The following is a 13,019-nucleotide window of genomic DNA, read 5'->3' as shown; positions in this document are numbered from 1 at the left end:
TACCAGACTGCTTTTCTATTTTCCCAGAAATTTTTATCAGTTTTTTCCTAAGGAAAAAATAATTTCCAGTTTATCAAACACTGTGCTTAAGTTCCATTGTTTCTTTTTGTTATTGTTATTATAACAAACAATATCAATTAAAATTCTCAGAAATTTCTTTACAAAAGACTAAATTACAATGAAATATAAGTGGGGGAAAAAAGGGGGACAAGAATGAAAAGAAAAAATGAAGGCAAAAGTGATTATAATCAAAACTATCTAGGTACAAGGAAAAAAAGAAATAAATTAATGGAGCTATTATAAATGCATCAGACATCCAACTACATATGTGCAAAAAGACCACAATTTAATAAACCTCTAAAAATAAAAATTGAAAAAATATTCAATTAATAAATGTAACCTAAAGTATTTGTTGACAATCTATTCAGAAAAGGACTTGAAACCATGACTTTATAGTTAATTATGTATATGGCTAATTAAACATTTTGATGTTTAAAAATAAAAGAAAGAACTGGTGAAGTCGGCGTTCATTCTTAGTAAACAATACATAAATGGTCAAAGGATATTACTTAAAAAAAAAACCAACTTTTCAAGTTAATCACTTGAAAAAAATGTTAATAATCAAATAGACAAGTATTAAGGCTATCAGACACTAACATACCCAGCAAACTGATAAAAATAATTAAGAGCAATGAAATTCAATGTTAGAGGTACTGTAGGGAAAAATAGGTATAATCTATCATTGCTTATGAGCCTGCAAACTTAAAAAACATTTTTTGTCAAATCATTAGATAAAAATGCAGTGAAAATTAAAATAGTCCACAATGTCTAACCCATTACTTCCATTACTGTACCTGTAGCCTGAATCACTTAAAAATAATACTACTCCAAGATTTATCTTTTTGAAATATTAAAAAAAAAAAAAAGCAGAACTCAAATGAAATGCACACTAAGATCATATCAGAGGAGGAAAAAAGAATAAATATCTACAGATAAAGATCCTATTGAGGTCTTAAGAATGATTATAAATTATTCTAACTTATTCACTGAAATTAATTTAAATAAAAATTAACGAAACACACTTGGCTAGTTGAGTTGGTGTTCAATGTTAAATGTAATGAATTTTTTAAAAAATGTTAATCTACTCAAAAGAGCTATCCTTCAAAAAAGAGGTCTAAGTACTAAAGATAAAATGATCCAGGAGTGACAGGTATGAACCTGTTATTTCAGAGAAAATTTCAGGGGAAACTGGATCTTTTGTTTATTTTCCCTTATAATGATTCATTTATATAGTACTTTTCCTTACAACAGTCCTGTTTAGAAATACAGAAACTTAAAAGTTAGAAGAACCTCACACTTCAAATAGTCAAATCCATTCCTAAATCGTAATCCCCATTACCATATGATAACAAGTAGTCATTCAGCCTGTTACAAGATTTCCATTAATGGGGCACTCAGTTTTTTGAGACATCCATTCCACTTTTGGAAATCTCTCTTTGTAAGTTTTTTCCTTTAATCAGTCCTCATATTGCATTCCTTCTAGTTTTCTCATCATCCTAATCTTTATCACTTTCCAATATGAAAACAAGCAGTGTATTTATTACTATTTCCCCTTTGCAGACAGTTTAAGGAATTTGTCTAAAAATACATTTAGTAGATTCAACCCTAAGTCTTTTGATTCCAACTCCAGTGCTCTTTCAATTAAATCATGTTGGTAGATAGCTACTCAGTATCATCAGGTAGGCATTTAAATTCCTTACTTGAAAAGCCTTAAATCAAGTGTTACATAACAGGCAATCAAATCAATTCAGTGTGATAAAATGATTATGACCAAGCTTTAGCCCCTAAGAGATTTGACTTGATACTTAGTTTTGGTGAATAGTTTCTTTGTTTAAAGGAATATGAGAGATATAGAATATATTGCTACATAGTTTTGGTGAATAGTCTCTTTGTTTAAAGAAATATGAAAGGTATAGAATATATTGCTACATATGAGTGATGTAAAAACAAAAGAATTATTAATAAAATTGAAAAGTAAATTTCCACAAGGTACTGTGTAATGGGCTAAAACTGAATTGATGCACTGAGGTCAGAGCACTAAAGGCTATAATTACCAAGTGGACAATACTCTATTAGCATATGCTTGGATGAAGAACGGCCCTGCCCACTACTCTGTGTTGGCATATAGAGAGATTTTTGGAGAAGGGATTAGAGAGTGGAGTAGGACAAGGGAATGTGACTCTGGGCAGTAGAAAAAAGACAAGATTCTGGTGTCCATTCCTCTCCTCTCCCTTTGACAAAGAATAAAGATCAAGGACTTCTGCTTATCCTGCGACTGATTCTAAAGTATTCAGGGTACTAACATGGTCATCACGGTACTGCATATAAATAGATTCTGGTTTTCCCATTTATATTATTATAATGATTACTAAATGCAAGTATTATTACAAAGGCACTGAAAAATAAATTCTGAGGATCTAATAATCTCACTTAAAAATACAATGATAAACCTCAAAATGTAAATCTGTATAACCAGAAATAACACTGATATTCAATCAACTTATTAAAAAATAAAATCAACCAATATTTATATTTTATGCTAATGGTTTTCAAAGGAATGTGCAGAATATTTAGGTCTTTATTAGGAAGCTCTCGTGTCAAGACAAAAGTATTAATGTTTTAAAAATGAAAACAAATAAAAATATATTTTTTGTATGCTGTGATAATAAGTCAAAAAGTTTACTGGCTTCAAATTAAAATCAAAGGAGAAAGAGATAAATATACAGCTATATGGATGGATGGAAGATGGAAGCTATGTATACTAAACACTGTGTAGTGGATACAATCCCTTCCTCAATAAAGTTACAGTTTAAAGGGAGAAGACAATACATAAAAAGGGGGCAGAAAACCCCAAAACAAAACAAAACATACTACCCTCACTTATTTAAGAACTTGATGTCTGGAATTCAAACTTTATGGTGGAGATAAGAATAACAGCTGCAGTGCAAACAATATGGTACCAAGATAGATAGGATATGTAAAAGTTACAATGTAACAAACAAAAGTCATACAAATTATAATGACCAAGAAGTATCATCTTAGTAGTAAGAAAAAACAAGCAATCTCACATCACTTATCTGAAAAGAAGAGATCAGAAATATTTAGAAAAAATACTGACTTTATTATTAGGAAAAAAGTTATTTAAGAAAATATTAACAACTATCAACACACATGCCCATTTGCTCATCTTTACAAAATCTTCAGAATAATTTTCACACATATCAAGGATTTCATTGAGGAAAGCGAAAAGGAAGGCATAGGCAAGCTTTCACAAATGATATTTTGTGATGACATCTTCTCAGTCACACAAATTTTCCAAGATCAATTTTTGAACAATTTTTGATTTTAAATTCTCATCACTGATAATTGATTCAAATGGTTGTTCCCACTTCTTATACAATCTTCACTGATTATATACATACAAAAGCCTTTTTAATTTCAAACTATCTCCTATATATTTGCTTTAAAAATGACTTCCAAAGTGATAAAATATACTTACACAAAATCCCAAATGCTATCCAAGGGAGTCGTTCTACTAATTATTTATATCCTTGGATTTATCAAACACAGATTTATGATTGTTTCCATTTTCATTTTTCAGTCTGCTCCATTTCACTAGTAATTTTGAAGATTTACTTTCTTACTATCATCTGAAATCTAGAATGCTATTCATACTTTATTTTTAATTTCACTTGGAATTAAAAAATTTGTCATTCTAAATGAATTGCAACTGTTTTGCCTAGTTCTCCAGAATATACTAAAGGTCAAGGATGTCAAACACATGTTCCACAAATGGCCCATATCATCCCCAAGTGTCATATAACAACATTAAAATACAAATGAGATCCCCCCTCCTTTTCATCTGATTTTTCTTGTTTCGCACAATAATTGTAAAAATATATATAAAAGAATTGCAATTGGGGGATGGGGTGGAGAGAGAGGAGAAAATTTGAAACAAAAGGTTTTGCAAGAGTCAATGTTGAAAAATTATCCATGCATGTGTTTTGAAAATAAAAAGCTTTAATTAAAAAAAAAGAGAGAAAGAAAACAAAAAGCTTTAATAAAATTTTAAAAATGAGAAATAATTAAACTAAATAAAAATAAGAGAGATAATATTACATTTTAAAATGAAATCAATATGAGGCCTGTAGGGATACTTATGTACAGTTTAGTGGTCTGTTTCTATTTGAGCTTGACACCATTGCCCTAGGTAACTTGAGGTACTGTATTAAATACATAAGTTAACTTCGTAGTGTCATCACCTTTTATCATATTGGCAATCATGATGTTTGTCTCCAATTATTTAAGTCTCTCTTTGTTTTTTGTAAACAGTTATATAGTTGTGGTATTTATATAGATCTTTTAAACATCTTTATATATTAATTCCCAGATATTTCATACATTTTGTAATTATTCTTAATAATTTCTATTATTTGATTTAGATGTGTATAGATTTACATAGATCCTGATTTATAAATTATAGAAAATTTCTATTATTTCTATTTTTTTAAACATAAAGAGATGATATTTGCTGAAATTATTAATTGAATAAATTAGGTTTTGTTGTTGGGTTATTAAATAAACCATCACACCATCTACAAGCAAGGAAAATTTTGTTCTCTTATTTCTATATTTAGAACCATATCAATTAAGAGTAGAAATAGTGAGTATCCTTGCCTTCCTTTGCTTGTAATGGGAGTTTCAAACAATGCTAGTTCTTGGTGTTAAATATATGCTTTGATCATATCAAAGGACTCTTCAATGCTATGTTAGTTTTGACATAGTTAAGTATGTAGGATAGATTCTTGTTGAGATTTAGATTTGTCTAGATAGTCCCGATATTCCTACTGAGATTCTCTGAAAAAATACTATGTGCCATGACCATTTCATTTTACAGTCAGAATAAAGCTGTGTCTTTATGATACTAAAAAGCAGCACTTGAAAAATTAATTAACCTGGTTCTTTGACATCACACAAACACCAAAAATAAGGTTTGAATGAATTTGGGAAAACAAACAATTGTTGAATTGGGTTTTTATTACTGATGTAGCCAAAGACCCTTTTTTCCCAGGATGTAAGAACAGTTGTAGAAATTCAAAGAAACCCAAACTGTGAAACTAGTGAACCCTATTTGGTAAAGGTCAATTCTGTTTAAAAAAAAAAAAAAAAACAAAAAAAAAACCACCTTCGATTCCAAGGCGATTCAGAAAGGTGCAAGCAAGAAGAGACTATATACCCTACCTATGTGGAGAGGTTCACTACCAGGTTGACCACAGAGTGAACTAGTTTTTGACCACAGCAATTCTTAAAATCTACCTTCCCATATATCCCTAGGAGGTTAATGACTAAAAGAAAGATGTCACATACATCAAAATATTTATAGCAGCACTTTTTCTAAGAACAAAGAACTGTAAAACAAAGTAGATTCCTGAATTGTATCTAACAGGATCATAGATAGTGAACTAGAAAGTACCTGCAAGGCCAAACCTCCCTCTCCCTATAGATGAAGAAACTGAGGGAGGGAGGTCAATTTCCCCAAGATTGCATTGCATAGGTAGTGTTGGTGTTTGGTTTTGAAACCAGGTCCTATGACTACAATGCTCTTTCCACTGTATCACTCAATTGAGAAACGGATAAACCAATTGTGGTAAATAAATATAATGGACTGCTATTTTCTGTAAGAGATAACTACGGAATATGGGGGAAAAAATCTATACAGATGAAAAGCATGCAAAACTACAATTAGTCCCTCTTTTCTTCTCTCATCTCACATCACTCAGTGCCTTTCCTTACTACTTCCTCTTTCATCCCTATCTCACATAAAGAGGTAGACCTTCTTGGCAAGAATAAGCTTTCTACATGCATAAATGATCCCCATTTCATCTCATCTTGTCTCATAGAAGGAGACTGCTCCTTCTATCATCCCTATTCTCATTAATCTTCAGTCTCTTCCTTTCTCCCAGCTGATTCCCTGATCAGTACAAACATGCCCACGTCTCCTTCATCCTCAAAAACCTCTCACTAGATCCATTAGTCCCCATTAGCTATCTCTCTTATCCTGCCTCCCTTTTGAAGCCATTGTCATCCACAATGGCTGTTTTCACATGTTTTTCACTCAATTTTTTTCTTATCTCTTTGCAGGCTGTTTTCTGATCTCATCCTTCAAATGACACTTTTCCAAATTACCAGTGATTTCTTAATTGCCCAATGTATTGGCCATTAATTAATGTTCATCTTCCTTGTCTTCTGTGCAATCTCCGACACTGTCACTCAAGTCTCTTCTTGATACTCTTTTCTCTAGGATTCTGATCACTGGCCTCTCTGATTTCTCCTGTATAACTGTTCCCTCTTTCCCTTCTTTGCTGGACTTTCATCCAGATCTTGCTTGCTAACTGTAGGAATCCTTCTAAGATTATGTCCTAGGCCCTGTTCTCTTCTCCCTCTATACTATTTCATTCGACTATCAGCTCCCATGGATTAAATTTTCATCTATATGTAGATTATTCTTATCTATTTTTCTAGCCCATACCTGCTTTTTGGTTTGCCTATACCACAAGATTCTTCCCACTCCTGAGCACCATCCATTCAGCAATCAAATTGATCTTCCTAAACTGAAGCTCTGACATCACCCCCTCCCCAATTAAATAAATTTATTTCTCCCTACAGTGTCTAGAATCAAATGTAAAAATTCACTGTTTATCATCTTTTAAAGTAAAGATGCCCCCCTCCCTACCTTTCTAATATTTTCTAATATTTACTCCACCTCTCCATATTCTGTGATTCATTGATACTAATGTCCTAGCTGTTCTTGAGCAGGAAGGACATTTTCCTCATAACTCCAAATTTTCATTGGCAATCCTCCATACCTGATTATCTCTCCCTTTGCATCACTGCTTCCTGGTTTCCTTCAAGTCTCAACTAAAGGCCCACCTTCTGCCAAGAAGCCTCCTCTCTGGGATTACTCTCAAAACTATCCTGTATTTCTATTGTTTTTATATCCTTGTTTGCTCGTTAGCTCCTTCAGTAGATCATGAGCCCCCTGAAAGCAGAGGCTGGATTTTTTTTGTTTTTGCCTTTCTTTGTACCATCACTGCCCTAGCATGGTAGCTGACACCAGGCTTAATAAATGCTAGTTAACTACAGGAATGTGAGCAGGGTAAAAATAAAAATAAGCTCAAAAAGACTGTTGAAAAACCCAAATTAGCTAAGTCTCTAGATCTAGAAGAAGTTATTATGGGAAAACCATGAATTCTCAGATAACTCTCAAACAATAATTGATAATGAATTCATCAATTATTTCTTAATAGCACTTTATTGAACACTGAGCAAAGTGAAACCACCAAAAATGTAAAAGAATACCAATATACATAATACAGGAAAATATTCAAAGAAATAAAGATTCACAAAAAAGAACAAAGGCTAATAAACATTTATATTGAGGAGAATTTTTAGTGTTTGACATATTATGTTAAAAGTGAAATAAATGTTCACTGAAACTGAATGGGTAAAGGATAATTAACCTTTTTGTTTTATTAGAAATAAGAATTTCTATTGGAAATTGAAAAGGGCAATAATAGTTATCAATTCTTTGTTTTAGGAAAACTTGAAATTGTTTTAAGAAAACTACAAATGAAATTTTCACAAGCAGTCTACAGCAGCAATTCTCCAAGTTTTTCATTTTATATGCATAGGACACTGGATCTAGAGTCAGGAAGATCTGGGTTTAAGTCCAGTTTCAGATACTTGCTAGCTGTGTGACCCTGGGTGAGTCACTTCACTTATTTGCCTTTATTTTCTCAAATGTAAAATGGGAATAATACTAGCACCTACCTCAGAGTTATTGTGAGGATCAAACAAAATAATAATTGTACAGCTCCTGATACATAATGGATGCTTAAGAATTTCTTCCTTTTTTCCTACATTATCTTTTTAAAAAACATAAATCAGAATCTCAAAAGATAAGAAAAATGTTAAGCCTAGGGGCATCTAGTGTTAATCTTTTGCTTTATCAGAACAAAACCTCTGAAGTAGCTACTTCAAAGATCAGAAAGATGATCAAATAAGTTTCAAAGCAGAAGTCATAACATGAACAAGAAAATAAGTTATCAGATGTGAAGATTAAATTTAAAAAATTGGAAACAAACAAAATGACTCAATACAACTTGGTTAAGTGGAAATTTCCTATAGTAAATCTGGAATCATAGAACTTGGATTTAAAAGTCCAGGTATTGCTATTTATCACCTGTATGATATTAGGCAAATTTCATCCCTTCTTTTAGACTCTTCTTTTCTGTTAAATAAGAGGCATGGACAAAAAAAGAGCTATACATCAGCTCTAAATCTGTGATCTGCTAACAAACTCCTGGAGAGCAGTGATTAGCTTCTTTTTGTATCTCTCAGAAACATTTAGCAAGTACCTAGCATACAGTACATCTGTATACTGATTTGCTTAAAATAGTTAAAAGAAAAGAATAAAATAGCTTAGAACTTTCAACACTAAACAGAGAAACTTTCCTCAGGTTATCTTAATAAATTACTAAAAAAAAGAAAAAAAAAAAAGAAAAAGAAAAAAAGAAAAGCTAGCATTTGAGATTATTTTTGCAAATTTCATGTAAATGAACTTTAAAGAAAAAATGCCTTATAAGAAAAAAAAATAATAAAATAGCTCAGAATTTTCAACATAAACTGAGAAATTTTCCTCGGGTTAAATTTTACTTAAAATAAAATAAAAAAATAATTTTTTTAAAAAAAGGCAAAGCTAACATTTTAATTAGTTTTTGCAAATGTCATATAAATGAACTTTAAAGAGAAAATGCCTTTTAAAAAGTACTTAAGAAGTTTTAATAATCCTAGTAGACAAAATCGAGCTATTAGGACTTACTTAGGTTCATTTTGATTCATATTTGAGAATGAGAACAAAATTTACTCATTGTGAACATAGGCCTACACTAAAGTCTTCCTCTGATATCTTCTGATGGTAGGGCTTCACTAAAACATTGAGAGAAATACAAAACCCATCATGTCCAACCAAGCTAAAAAGATTAAAAACAGGGGCCCAGCAAAGTCTGTTGATTGCTTAAGTTTCAAGAATTGATTCATTCTAAAAGTATTCATTATATGCTTACTATGTTCTAAACACTGTACATACAAAAAAAATTTTTAAAGAAAAAACAGACAAGCACCAGAGTATCCACTCCAGTGAAAGACAGTGTTAAGTACTAACATTAGTAGGGACAAAATGAAAATACTAGACTAAAAGGGAGAAAAAAGGGCCTGCTCTGACACCTAGGGGAAATCAATCGACTTTTCCCAAGCAGATTTCTTTAGCTATAAAATAAGCATTTCTGTACTCTTGGGTTCTGAATTTAAAGCAATCTTACAGATTCACTGAATTCATGACCTTGTTAAGATTGCTGGCCTGTTAAGGCTTTTCCCTTTTCCAATAGTTGTTCATGCCCTTCCCCCCTTCACTGCATTTATTTTTTTTAATATATATCTAGTATTTACTTATGTGTGAACATGCAGTATACCAAAACAGAATTTCAGCTTTTTAGAAGCTGAGTTGCTTCATTTATCTTTATATATCCAGAACCTAACTTATAGGAAGCTTTCATTAAAGGCTTTCTGATTGACTGGTCCAACAACTACAAGATAGGACCAGAATTTGAATTGAAGTCTGACATTCTTTCCCTATGTCATAAAGCTAGATGAAATGATTTCTCAGCTTCCTTCTAGACATAGCTTATCTAAATCTAAATCAATCTAAATTGGAAATTAGTGACCACTCATTTATTGAATCATTTAACTCAAAATTTACCTTGTAGTTCATTTGCACAAGTCCTTGCCACTCCATAACAGAAGAAATCAGGAACAAAAGGAAACTAGCTCCTTCTAAAGTAAGGATACCACAAAGGTGGGAGCAATGTTATCAACAAGCATATACTATACACACACACACACAAAATCAGTCAGATCCCCCACAATGGGGAGCAGAAACTCAGTTCAAAAAATAATCAGACATGGTTCCTTTATAGCACATTCTGAATTTACATGTTTTCATCCTGTGAACATGTAAGACTCCTAGCAAAAGAGAAGAGGAAACTGAGTGGATATCCAGAAGGTAGAAACTAAGTTTCTTGATCAATGTTTCCCCCATATATGATTCCTTACCTCCTTACAAGTTTTTTTTTACATATACTCTACTCCTCTTTCCCTTGAAAGATTCTAGATATTTTCACCATTTAAAATCAAAACAAACCTGTGGCTTGAACCCACAACAGTGCTCTCTGTTCCTGAAACAAACCAGTAAAATATACTTCCTGATATAGTTAAGATTAAGTTCCTGAACATAATTCGTCTAGGACAATTTCCAACTGAATTACATGGATCATGAGCACTTAAAACCCAAGTAAAACAAATTCAGAAATTACAAGTTCCAAGAAAGCTTGCTTAAGAGAAATCCATATATTTTAATCTTTAAAATAGATATTTTCAAACGACTACACATGGGGGGGATATTATATTAGTAATCTACATAACAGAATAAAAACTTAGTCTTTAACGTAACCAAATTATCTCTTAATAAAAATTTAATTTGCTTCCTATAGTACCTGATGGAATACCACAGTGATGAAGTCTCCAGGTCATTTCATAACTGAATTCATCAAAATTTTATTCTAAAATCGCCTAATTTCTGGAATTCAAAAATAATCGCTGACATTTGTAAAGCTACAGCGTTTTAAAGTTTCCAAAAAATTTTCCACACATTGGCTCATTTGGAAAAGCTAATCTTATAAACACGAATGAAAAATTTGAATCCAAACTCCTCAACTGTATACTAAAGCTGTCTCCAATTCCTAGACAAATTTCCTAACAAGAGCAGGAGGATCCGAGGCATAAAGACAAGATGTGTCATCTGCTGGGAAGAGGAGGGAGACGTCTGACTAAGTTTATTAGGAAGGAAAAAAAGAGCCGAGTTTCCTGGCTTGGAAAATTATAAATTATTACTCAGAGAGTATTAAATCCGACGAGATACTTGGAAGTCTACAAAACAATTTGCCCAAGAAAATCTTTCATATTCCAGATTGTCCCGTTCTGAAGTTGACAACTTAAAATAACGAAAGCGAACGGATTCGCAGAGAGTCCCTTTGGAGACCTCTGCAAGCCTCCCCAGTCACCTGCGCGTTTCGGACAAACCCCGAGAAGCAGCTCCAGCCGAGACGCTCCCAAGCCGGGAGACGTCCACTGCGGCCCCGGTTCGAGGCCACGGAGCAGCTACAGCCTGGGCCTCGCCCCGGGGGCCGCCCGACCCACGGCACCCCGGGAAGCGAGGGGGGGAGCCTCACCGGCCGCAACTCGGCTTTTGTGGAGAATGTGGCGCCAGGGCCTCTCCGTCTCTATCCCTCTTCCGACGCGGCAGCGGGAGCCCACCGTCCCAGCCCGGGGATGCCAACACCCCCGGCGCCTCCTGCGGAGCGCCTCCGACCTTTCGTTAGGGGTCAGCACCCCGACCTCTTTTTGGGGAGAAGGGGATGGGATAGTGGGTCCCTCCCAAGCGGTGCGGCAACGATAGGACGGAACTCACCGAGGCTGGCTGGGCAGGGCCCGGGGGTCTCGGTGGGCTCCGCGCCGGGGATTTGTGCCGCCTCTCGGAGGCAGGGGCTCCGGGCCAGACCTCCCTCCCCTCCCCCGCTCCTCGTCCCGGACTGGGTCACGGGGTGAGGAGGGAGCCCGGGGCGCAGCTCGGGGCCTTAGGCAGGGCGGGCGCCCCCCATGTCTCCGGGCCGCCGCCGCGCCTCTCGGGGGGCTGGGGGAGGGGGCTCCTGCCGCCGCCTCGCGCTCAAGTCCGCCTCATTCTCAAGCCGCCGCCCGCCAGCCCGCCCGGCCTTCACGTTCCGCTCCCGCCGAGGTCGACCACTCTGACGAGCCGCGCTCTACAGCAGGCTCAGGCAATAGGAGCGGCGGCGGCGGCGGCGGTGGCGGTGGCGGTGACGGCGGCGGCGGCGGCGGCGGCGGGAGCAGCGCCTCAGCCCGGCAACCCGGAAACTGAATCTCGGCCGCCGATCGTGCCAGGCGGGTGTAGGGGGCGCGACCCCGGAAGTGGTTTCCTCGGATTCCCAGGAGGCGGGGCGAGGCGGGGCGGGGCGAGGCGGTGACCCGGGGTAGGCGGTTCCAGCTGGCAGCCCGAGGCACCGGCGGAGGACGCGACGCTGGGCTAAGAGGGGCCGGGGCTCCGGTGGCTGTCGGTCGGCCTGGCCCCGGAAGTCGGGCCGCGCCGTTGGGGTCGCCGTGGGCGAGGGCGGGGATGCGAAGGCGGCGACTGCCGTCTTCCCTCCCCAATCGGCTCAGCCCTGCCCGCGCGGCTCGGGTAAGAATCGCGCTCGGCCTGCGCTCCTCCTGGCGGGGGCGCAGCACACCCCGACGCGAGAGGTGGGGGGGGGGGGGGGGGGGGGGGGGGGGGGGGAAGATCCCCTCCGGAAAAGGAGCAAACCCGGGACGGGGGAGTCGAGGGAAGAGCGGACTCTGGGCTGGGAGAGAGCAGATCCCGGATGGGAAATGGGGGAGGAGGCGGGGAGCAGACCCCAGACACCGGGATGACGAAAGCACGGGGAGGGGCGGGAAAGCAGTCTCCAAGCCCGGGACTGAGACTAGAGGGAGGGGAAGAGCCCCGGCAGGAGGCGGGGAGCAAACCTGGCTTGGGCCGGGGCGCGGCCCTTCTTCGGCGGGTGATTCATCCGGGTTTCCGCCTTTTGGGGAGTGACAGCCGGCCTCCTGGGGCACATGTGGCGCCCATTCCTCCTCCTCTCGCCTCCAGCTCCTCGCCCCCGCGCAGCGCGGCCGGCTCAGGCTGGTTGCTCCTTGGTTGTTTCCCCGGGATGAAGAGCAGGGGCTGTTCCCCTCCCACTTCTTGTTGTTGTTGTATTTCGAGTACCTCACACACACAGTAGGTGCTTAATAAA

At 37.5% G+C, this 13,019-nt stretch overlaps 2 protein-coding genes across 5 annotated transcripts in view; one reads left to right on the top strand and one right to left on the bottom strand.

The window, feature by feature from the left end:
• ANKIB1 (ankyrin repeat and IBR domain containing 1) overlaps nt 1-11,722 on the bottom strand; it is a 154,416-nt gene extending 142,694 nt beyond the window's left edge. For both annotated transcript variants that reach the window (XM_012551293.3, XM_023505116.2), the window contains exon 1: nt 11,645-11,722. The gene's annotated coding sequence lies outside the window, so the exon portion shown is untranslated. The remainder of the gene's footprint in view (nt 1-11,644) is intronic.
• Nucleotides 11,723-12,285: 563 nt separating this feature from the next.
• Nucleotides 12,286-13,019, top strand: part of KRIT1 (KRIT1 ankyrin repeat containing) — a 39,649-nt gene continuing 38,915 nt past the window's right edge. The window contains exon 1 of one of the 3 annotated variants that reach the window (XM_031940004.1): nt 12,286-12,427. The gene's annotated coding sequence lies outside the window, so the exon portion shown is untranslated. The remainder of the gene's footprint in view (nt 12,428-13,019) is intronic. The other 2 variants (XM_031940006.1, XM_031940005.1) reach the window with 2 other exon arrangements.

The sequence above is a fragment of the Sarcophilus harrisii genome, chromosome 5, assembly GCF_902635505.1.
Source record: "Sarcophilus harrisii chromosome 5, mSarHar1.11, whole genome shotgun sequence".
In the NCBI taxonomy this organism is placed as follows: Eukaryota; Metazoa; Chordata; class Mammalia; order Dasyuromorphia; family Dasyuridae; genus Sarcophilus; species Sarcophilus harrisii.
The sequence above is the reverse complement of the archived record's forward strand: the minus strand, read 5'-3'. Positions and strand labels throughout refer to the sequence as shown.